Source organism: Lontra canadensis, unplaced genomic scaffold (assembly GCF_010015895.1).
Source record: "Lontra canadensis isolate GAN:19392208 unplaced genomic scaffold, GSC_riverotter_1.0 scaffold37, whole genome shotgun sequence".
Classification (NCBI taxonomy): Eukaryota; Metazoa; Chordata; class Mammalia; order Carnivora; family Mustelidae; genus Lontra; species Lontra canadensis.
In genome coordinates, this window is record NW_022631031.1 from 14,613,455 (window position 1) to 14,624,416 (window position 10,962).

Sequence of the window (10,962 nt, forward strand, 5' to 3'; positions counted from 1 at the left end):
CTATTAAAAACAGGAAGTAAATTTTAGTACTTCCACACTATCTGAAGAGGGATAAGCTGTGAGCCAATGCCTTCCATTTACATCCTTGCCCTAGAGCTATAAGGAAAGAGGTGGGCCTGGCCACAGGTCCTTTGGTAAAACATTGAAAAAGTATTTGTCACATACTCTTGTGGAAAACTGCAAATTTCTTTCTCAAAAATACATAGTCTCATCTTTAGACAGTAGATACTAGATCTGAGAATCTGTTTAGATCCAGTAACTGAGTGAAGGATTTCCCATTATAACAGCTGTTATCAGACTTCTTGTCACCAGCTCAATTTTTCTGGTGATACAAGTTAAGACCCTTGTGGTTTGCTCCTCTGAGAACAAATGATCCATTTGCTGTCACAACAGATCCCTGTGGGTTAAGAACTGTGACTCCAGCTGTACTCCTTATTTTGGTAATTATATACGCCATTCCTCTGTTAAGTGCCTCTAACTAGACTCTGTTAGTTCACAGTCCTATGGAATTAATACTAATTTGATGACATTGGTACTAGTTTAATGGTGGCATCTTCTACTGTCAACCCTGATCAGTTAAGGATAGCCACCACTGAACTCCCCAAACATTCTCCTCACCATTATTGCCCTTAAAAATTAAGCAGTCTGTACCCCCTTGGTACAACCCAATGGTCACTGCACTTTAGAGGGCATTCTTCAAAATTTTCTAAGTCTGCCCCAGATGCCGGAACTGGCCGTGGCCGGCAATTACGTCCAGGTAAAGCTCAGACTAGAACCAAACCTACATGACTTATCTCTGTTTTTCCTATTTTTGATATTTTCCATCCATATAGCCTACATGTAAGGTTACCAGATGCCCTGAGGAACTCTACAATATGCACCTTAAGACTTGCCTGGAATCCCATGGTCAGGTCCCAATTCCAAGAGGGTGGCCTAGTAGGCAAATCAGTCCCACCAACCAGCAGTTTCTCTTTCATGAGATCACACAAAGTTGGTTCACCAAAATAGTGTTGATACACTGACCTGGAGTGACTCTTTACTGAGACATAGGAAAACTTCAGGGTTCTGGGCCAATGACAATCACCCTTTGATTTGAGTCACATGTGTGAGCCCATTGCTTGTTTCAAATAACATGTTTTTTGAAATTCAGCTACACTTGCATGTAAATCAATAGTGTATTCTTTTTTATGATGAATGGTATTCCATTGTGTGAATTTAGTACAGCTTATTTATTATTCATCTATGACATACATTTCAATGGCTTCCAATTATCAGCTACATTACTAAATCAGCTATAAACATGTATAGGCCTTGCACATAAATGTAGATATTGGCTGTCATTGCATTGGGATAAATCCCTAAGAGTGGAATTGTAAGATTGTATGTTAAGTGCATGTTTAATTTGTATAAAACTGCAAAACTGTTTTAACAAAGTAGATGTAAATTTTACATCCCAACCAATAATTTCTAAAAGTTCCATTTTCTCCATATCTTTGCCAATATCACTCTTTTTTTTAATTTTAGCACTTCTAGCAGATATGAAGTAGTACCTCATTGTTTAATTTAAATTTGACTTGAACTATATAACATTAATAACTCATATGTTTGTGCAATAATTGGTGTATTTGACTTCTAATTGAATCTAATTGCTTTATTGGATTCGATGAATAAAGATGTTGAGCATCTTTTCGTAGGCCTACTGACCATATATCTTCTTTCGAGAATTATCTATTGAAGTCCTTTTTCTTTTCATTATTTATTCAACTTTTTTTTTTGCTATTACTGAATTGCAAGAATATATATTCTGGCTATAAGCCCTTTATTAGGCACATATATTGTGAATATTTTCTTCCATTCTGTGGTTTGTTTTTTCATTTCCTTAATTGTGTCTTCTGGAAAATAGGCAGTTATAATGTTGATAAAGTCTAACTTATCATTTTTCATGGTGAGTATTCATCTGTGACCTCTCTGATAAATCTTTGTCTATCACAAAGTAGCCAACATTTACTCTTATATTTTCTTATAGAAATTTCATGATGGTAGTTTATATATTTAAATCTATGATAGATTTCAAAGTCATTTTTGTGTACTGTTGGAGATTACTGTCAGGCTATCTAGTTGTTCCAGCATCATTTTTTGAAAAGATGATCTCTCTTCTATTGAAGAAAAATAACTGGTTTTAATGCTAACAGAAAAAAAAAATTGACCATACATGGAAAGCATATTCTGGATTCTCTATACTGTGCCACTGACCTATGTTTACCTTTATGCTAAGACCATTCTAAGTTGAACACCATAGCTTTCTTTTAAGTCCTAAAGTAAAATAATGCAAATCCTCTTTGTTCTACCTCAAAATTGTTTTGACTATTCTACATCCTTTGCATCTTCATATAAATTTTAGAATAAAGTTTTCGACTTCTTTTTATTTCTTTATTTGCTTTTCTTTTTTTTATTATGCTCAGTTAGCCAACATATTGCACATCATAAGTTTTTGATGTAGTGTTCAATGATTCATTAGTTACATATAACATCCAGTGCTTATCACAACACATGCCCTCCATAATACTGATCGCCTGGTTAATTCCCCCCACAACTCCCTCCCTTCTGTAACCTTCAGTTTGTTTTCCAGGGTCCAGAGTCTCTCATGATTTGTCCTCCTTTTTTATTTTTTCCCATTCAGTTCTCCTGCCCTTCCCCTGTGGCCCTCTACACTATTCCTTACATTCCACATATGAGTGAAACCATGTGGTAATTTTCTTCCTCTGCTTGACTTATATCACTTAGCATAATCCCCTCCAGTTCCAACCATGTTGATGCAAATGGTGGGTATCCATCCTTTCTGATGCCTAAGTAATATTCCATTGTGTATATGAACCATATCTTCTTTATCCATTCATCTGCTAAAGGGCATCTTGGCTCCTTCTACAGTTTGGCTATTGTGGACATTGCTGCTATGAACATTGGGGTGCATGTGCCCCTTCTTTTCACTGCATCTGTATCTTTGGGGTAAATATCCAGTAGGGCAATTGCTGGGTTGTAGGATAGGTCTATTTTTAACATCTTGAGGAACCTCCATATTGTTTTCCAGAGTGGCTGTACCAGCTTGCATTCCCACCAACAGTATAAGAGTGTTCCCCTTTCTCCATATCCTCACCAACACTTGTTGTTTCCTGTCTTGTTAATTTTTGCCATTCTAACTGGTGTAGGGTAGTATCTCATTGTGGTTTTGCTTGTATTTCCCTGATGGTTAGTAACATTGGACATTTTTTCATGTGTCTATTAGCCATTTGTATGTGTTCTTTGGAGAAGTGTCTGTTTTTGTTGTCTGCCCATTTCTTGACTGGATTATTTGTTTTTTGTGTGTTGAGCTTGATAAGTTCTTTATAGATCTTGGATACCAGCCCTTTATCTGTAATATCATTTGCAAATATCTTCTCCCATTCCATGGGTTGTCTCCTAGTTTTGCTGACTTTTTCCTTTGCTGAGCAGAAGTTTTATCTTAATGATGTCCCAAAAGTTCATTTTTTGCTTTTGTTTCACTTGCCTTTAGAGACGTGTCTTGAAAGTTGCTGTGGCCAATGTCAAAGAGGTTACTGATTATGTTCTCTTCTAGGATTTTGATGGATTCCTGTCTCACATTGAGTTCTTTCATCCATTTTGAGTTTATCTTTGTGTGTGGTGTAAGAGAATGGTCCAGAATGAAACTGGACCATTCAACTTCTTTTAAAAGTGTAGGAGGGCTGCTAGGATGTTGGTTGACTTGTCATTGAATCTACAGATAAATCTAGGGAGAAGGGACTTCTTAAGAGTATTGAGTCTTCCAATCAATGAACATGGTAGAACTATTTAGGTCTTTTTAAAGTTCTCTTATCAACTATTTGAAGTTTTCAGTGTAGTTGTCTTACACACCTTCTATTAAACCTAAGTATTTTATCTTTTTTGATTTATTGTAAAAGAAAATTTTTCATTTTTCAAATGTAAATTGTTAGTACATATAAAAACAACTAGTTTTACATATTGATCCTGTATTCTCTGACTTTGGTAAACTCACTTAATATTTCTAAGTGTTTTTAGAAAATCCTTAGGGTTCTCTATATAGACTCAAATGAATTGTAAATAAGGAATTTTTTCTTCTTCCTTTCCAATTTTATGCCTTCTATTTCTTTTAGTTGCTTATTATACAATTATTCCAGTAGGATAGTAAAAGTGATAGCATTGGACCTTGTTGCCTTAATCCTGACCTATGAGAAAGAGAGAGAGAGACTGCTGATCAGTTTTTTACCATTAAATTATGTTAACTTTGGATTTTTCATAGATGCTTTTATCAGATTGAAGAAATTTCCTTCTATTTCTACTATGCTGAATATTTTTTATCTTGAATGTGTGTTGAATTTTACCAAAATATTTTTCTGCATTTGTTGAGATGATCATATGATGTTTCATCTTTGTTCAGTTAGTGTGGTTAATTATATTGTGTGATTTTTTCAAACATTAAAACAAGCTTGCTCTTCTATAGATAAGTTGTACTTGTAGCATGTATCCTTTTATAAACATTAATGGATTCAATCTGCCATACTTTATTTAGGATATTTTAATCTATGTTCGTGAGGGATACTGGTCACTGTCTTACTGTCTTAGTCAATTCAGGCTGCTATAACAAAATACCATGGAATAAATGACTTGTAAACAACAGAAATTTATTTCTCAAAGTTCTGGAAGCTGGAGGTCCAAGATAAGGTATTATATGAACCTTGGATGGACACAAACATTCAGTCCATAACTGTCTCTACTCTCTTGCTTTATAAATCTTTAACAAATCTTGGTATCATTGTTACACTGATCACATAGAATAACATTCTATTCTCTATTTTCTGAAAAATGAGTTTATATGTAAGATTGGTATTATTTCTTACTTTGTGCGTGATAGAATTTACCAATAAAACAATCTTGATCTTGAGTTTTCTTTGTTGAAAGGGTTTTTTTTATCATTATTACAAATTCAAGTATTTCAATAGTTATATAGCTATTCCAATTTTCTATTTTTTCTTTTGTCACTTTTGATAAGTCGTGTTTTTCAAGAAATTTACCCATTTCATCTAGTTATCAAATTATTAAGACAGTTTTTTTCCTAATATTCTTTTATTTTCCATTTACAATTGAACCAAAAACAGTAAGATATCTAGGAATAAACCTAACCAAAGAGGTGTACTATGAAAACTATAAAATACTGATGAAAGATATTAAAGAGAACACTAAGAAATGGAAAGACATTCCATGCTCATGGATTGGAAGAACAAATACTTTAAAAAATATCCATACTACCCAAAGCAATCTACACATTTAATGCAACCCCTATGAAAATACCACCAATATTTTTCACAGAACTAGAACAAACAATCCTAAAATTTTTATGGAACCACAAAAGACCCCTGAACAGCCCAAGCAACTGGAAAAAGAAAAACAAAGCTGGAGGCATCACAATTCCAGACTTCAAGTTATATTACAAAGCTGTAGTAATCAAAACAGTATGGTACTGGCACAAAAATAGACACATAGGTCAATAGAATACAACAGAAAACCAAGAAATGAACCCACAACTTATGTGGTCAATTAATCTTCCACAAAGTAGGAAAGAACATTCCATGGGAAAAAGTGTCTTCAACAAATGGTACTAGGAAAACTGGACAGCAACATGTAAAGGAATGAAATTGGACCACTTTCTTACACCATACACAAAAATAAATTCAAAATGGATGAAAGACCTAGTTGTGACACTTGAAACCATTAAGGTCCTAGAAAAAAACACAGGCAGTAACTTCTTTGACATTGATCATAGCAACTTCTTTCTGGATATGTCTCCTGAGACAAGGGAAATAAAAGCAAAAACAAACTATTAGGAATATTAGCGATTTATATTTAGCTATTTATTGATTTATCCTATTGGGGCCTACCAATTTTATTAATCTTTTAAAGACTGAATTTTGAGCTTTGATAATTTTACTGTTTTTAAATCATGGATTTATGTATTGACTCCATTGTTTTTTCCTTCTTTTGAGTTCAATTTACTCTTTCTGTAGCTCTTAGAAACTTACATTAAAAATTTTAAACCTCTCTTCTCTTTTTATAGCCATTTAAAGCTATAAATTTCCCTCTAAGCACTGCCTTTGCTGTATCCCACAAATTTTGATATGTTGTACTTTTATTATCACTCAAGTCAAGATACTTTCTTAGCCTCTTATAATTTCATCTTTGAGCCATGGGATATTTATACATGTTATTTAATTTCCAAATGTTTGGGCAATTTCTAAATATTTTAGTTATTGATTTCTGATTTAGCTCTGTTATGGTCACAGAGTATACTCTGTAATATACCAGACTTTGAAAATTTATTGAGATTTCTTTAATGACCTAGTCTATGTTTACTTTGATGAACATCCCACATGCACTTGAAAACAATGTTCATTCTAGTTATTGGGTACCATGTTTTATAAGTGTCAGTTGGTTCAAGTTGGTTGATAATGTGCCCAGACCTATAATCAAACTAATCTTTGTCTACTACTATGAATACTGAGAAGGTGGTGTTAAACTCTCTGGTATTTTTTCCATTTGTTCTGTAGATTTTTCTTCATGAATTCTGAAGCTTTGTCATTAGATACATATATATTTATGATTATGTCTTCCTAATGAATTGATCCTTTTGTGCTTTATAAATGTACCTCATCTCTTAAAAATGCTTTGTGTTAAAGTCTACTTTTTCTGAGATTAATATAAACACATCAGCTATCTTATGCCATTTGCCTAGCATACCACTTTCAGTCCTTTTTTAAAGTATATTACTGAGGTTGGAATACAATATCATATTAGTTTCAGATGTACAACATAGTGATTTGACAAAATCTATACATTACCAAGTGCTTACCACAATAACTGTAGTCACCATCTGTCACCATACATTATTACAATATTATTTACTATATTTCCTATGCTATACTTTTCATCTCAATGACTTATTAATTTTATAACTGGAGGTTTATACCTCTTAATCATTTTGACCTATTTTGTCCTCCCCTCCAGCAACCATTAGTTTGTTCTCTGTATTTATGAGTCTGCTTGGGTTTTTTTGTTTTGTTTCCTAAATTCTCATAGTGGTTTTGATTTCCATTTCCCTGATTAGTGATGTTGAGCGTCTTTTCATGTGCCTGTACACCATCTGTATGTCTTTTTTGGAAAAAATGTCTGTTCAGGTTCTCTGCCCATTTTTTAATAAGATTGTTTGGTTTTTTTGGTTTTGAGTTACACGAATTATTTATATATTTTGTATATAACCCCTTGTCAGGTATACTATTTGCAAATATATTCTCCCATCCAGTAGGCTGACTTGTTGATGGTTTCCTTTAATGTACACTTCCATCCTTTTATTTTCAACTTACATGCATCCTTAAATTTAAAATGAGTTTCTAACAGATGCATATACTTGTGTCCTGAATTCTTATCTAAAATCTGACCTTCAATTAGAACATTGTATATTCAATATAACTTACATTATTTACATTTAACATAATTATTGCAATAGTGTGTTTAAATCTACCACTTGCTAGTTCTTTTCCATTCCTCTCTTCTGTTTTCACATTCTGTTGCCCTTTTCACTGGTATTTTATTTCTTTTCCTTCTACTGGTTTCTTAGCTTTTTATAAAATTAATTTTTAGTCTTCTCCCAGTGACAATGCATTCTTAACTTATCAGAATCTATGTGGAGTCAAAATAGTACTACTTCACACTAGACACTTGTTACTTTGCCCTTGACATATCCCTCTTACACTTCATACACAGCCTTACTATAGTATCATTTCATTTATCCATCACCCCCTACATTTATTCTTCTTTTTGTGATATATTTATTTCTACATTATAAAGTCCACCTTACAATGTTATTAATTTAGTTTTAAACAGTCAAATCCTTTTAAGGACATTATGAAGTAATGAAAATAATCTTTCATAACACCCGCTTATTTGCCATTCCTAGCACTCTTTAGTTTTTACTTCCTGTAGATTTGGTTTTTCCATCAGATTTCATTCCTCCAATCAGTCTGAAAAATGCATTTAATAATTTTGGTTTTGCAGGTCTACCGGATCCAATTTGTTACTGTGTTTGCACTTATCAGGAAAATGTCCTTACTTCGCTCAATTTTTAAGGGATATTTTCTCCAGATATAGAATTCTGATGATTTTTTTCCCCATCAACATTTTACACACATTTCCATTGTCTTCTGACAGCCACTATTTCTGATGAGAACTCAGCAAACATTCTTATTGTTAATTTTAGTATTATGTGACTTCTTCCTCTTCTGGCAATTTTCAACAATGCTTCAGTGTAGCTTTCTTGATATTTACCTTTCATTGAATTCAGTGTTTTTCTTGGATTTTTAAATCAACACTTCTCATCAAATTTGGGGAAATTTGGCATGTTTAATTACATATTTGTTTCCACCCCATTCCTCTAACACATATGTTAAACGAGTTGATATTATTCATTTGTCCCTGAGGTTATGCTCTTGCACCTTTCCTTTACCTCTCCCATCTGTTTCGAAGCCCATCCAGTGAATTTTTCACTTCAGTTACAGTACTTCCCTGTTTGGTTTTTGTTACGGTTTTCATTTCTCAAATGCCTAATCTGTTGGCTCAGTCAGACTATATTTTATTTTAACTCTATGAATATATATTGTACTTACCTGTTTTAGAGTCTTTGCTAAATGCAACTTCTGAGTCATATCACATTCTGCTTCTGTTTACTATTGCCTTTTTTATTGCCTATGGATCTATTTTCCCGTATCTTTCAGGGTCTGGTAATGTTTTAATTGTGTACCGGACATTGAGAGTGATATGTTATAGTGATTCTGGATTCTGTTTTCACTTTGAAGGGTATTGGTTCCTGTTCTGGTAGGCAGTTCAATTAGCCAGTAATTGTGGCTATACCTTTAAATTGTGTAGGTCTGATTTTATGTTTCGATATGGAGGATATGTGGAAACCCAAGATGTTTCCCAAGCTAACTTGGCAGAATCCAACTTCCAATATGTATCTCCCACTCATATTTTGTCAGGGTTTGGTTTTAGGCTTTGTTAGAGTGAATGTAGAGCAGAGGTGTTCAACTGGTGATGATTTTCTCTCTGGTGACATTTGGTTAACATCTGAAGATGTTCTGGGTTGCCAGAACAGAAAATAAATGGGGAGCTACTGGCATTTAGAAGGTAGAGGCCAGGAATGATGGTAAACATCCCACAATACACAAAACATATCTACACAACAAAAATTACCTGGCCCACCATATCAATAGTGCCAAGACTGAAAAACTCTTTTCTAATTTCGGCCTTACTTGGTGGCATAGTCCCTACTTCTGCCTGCAAGATTAATAAGGTATTAATGAGGACCTCTAGTGACTTTCATCATTACTTGATGTCTAATGTCTCTGGTAAGTTCCTTTCTGAGTGAGCCTAATATAGTCATGTTCTGAGGATACTATTTCTGACAAGAGGATTTGAGCATCACATTGCAAAGAAAGGAGCAGAGTTTGTGGCCATTTTTACAACATATCCACCTCTGCTTTTAATGCTAATAATTTTTAGTTTTTCAATGTAAATCTTTACTTTTTTAATTCATTGAGCTTAAGTGTGGAATTGGTAAAAGTATATCATATTTTTATTATGATGTATATTTGATGTTTGTGACTTTGTTGAGTATCAGATTCTTAAATTCAAAAGATAGCTTAATCTGATGATATGAAAAGGTATACATACTAGTCATATGCCTGAAAAATTACCTATATGATTAGGAATTAGCTTATGTATATGGATGTGAATATTTCTATTAGCATGGAAACCTGACCCTTTGCATTACATTTCATTAACATCTTTATAGTTTCATCCACACTATGGGTCTATCTTTTTTTTTTTTTTTAAGATTTTATCCATTGATTTGACAGAGAGAGATCACAAGTAGACAGAGAGGCAGGCAGAGAGAGAGAGAGAGAGGGAAGCAGGCTCCCAGCTGAGCAGAGAGCCTGACGCGGGACTCGATCCCAGGACCCTGAGATCATGACCTGAGCTGAAGGCAGCGGCTTAACCCACTGAGCCACCCAAGCGCCCCTGGGTCTATCTTAATAGGGAATTTAAAGACAGCACCTTATAATCCAGGAGCCAATATATAAATAATGAATATAGTGAAAGGCTGAAGACATAAACGTCAAAACTTCCCAAAGAAGCTTTATGATGAGATATACTACCTACTGGAATCAGAGCATATTAGAGCCCATTATAAGTACTTTTTGTCTCAAGCTCCATATGGCCTTGTTGTTTTATACCTTAGAGCCTGCTCTACCCTGTTGCCTTGTCAGTTCTTCCTCCTTCCCAAGACAAAATTCCAGGGCTCAACTCAGATTCAGTAATACAAGATACTGCTTTCATCAATGCACTGCCCTAACCCATGAAGTGAGCTCTCTTTTCTCTCCCTCTCTCTACATTTTCACAATGTAATACATAATTAAATCTATTGTCCTCACTCTAGAAGCTATACTTCCTTACTTGGTTTGGAATCTTCTACCCTACCTAGTAAAACACAAGTATTGTGGTAAATTAGAAAATCAAGACATTCTGATATGAATACATAAAGAATAACAATATACTGAGCCAAGTATTTGGCATAAACAATATCAAAGTCATAACTAAATACTAATTTATTAATTGCATTAATTTGACTTTTTTGTCTTTACCATGGTGTTTTTCCCTTTTCTGAGTAGACAACAGAATTGTGTATCACTTGACTTTCCATGGGTATTCAATATTGTGGCTTTTTGTTTTTCTTGTAAACGGAGGGAAAATAAAGTCAATTAGGTTCTCATTTGTTTTGTTCATTGTAAGACAAAAATAGCATTCAGTTTCTGTTTGATGATTAGAATAACGGCCAAGGCT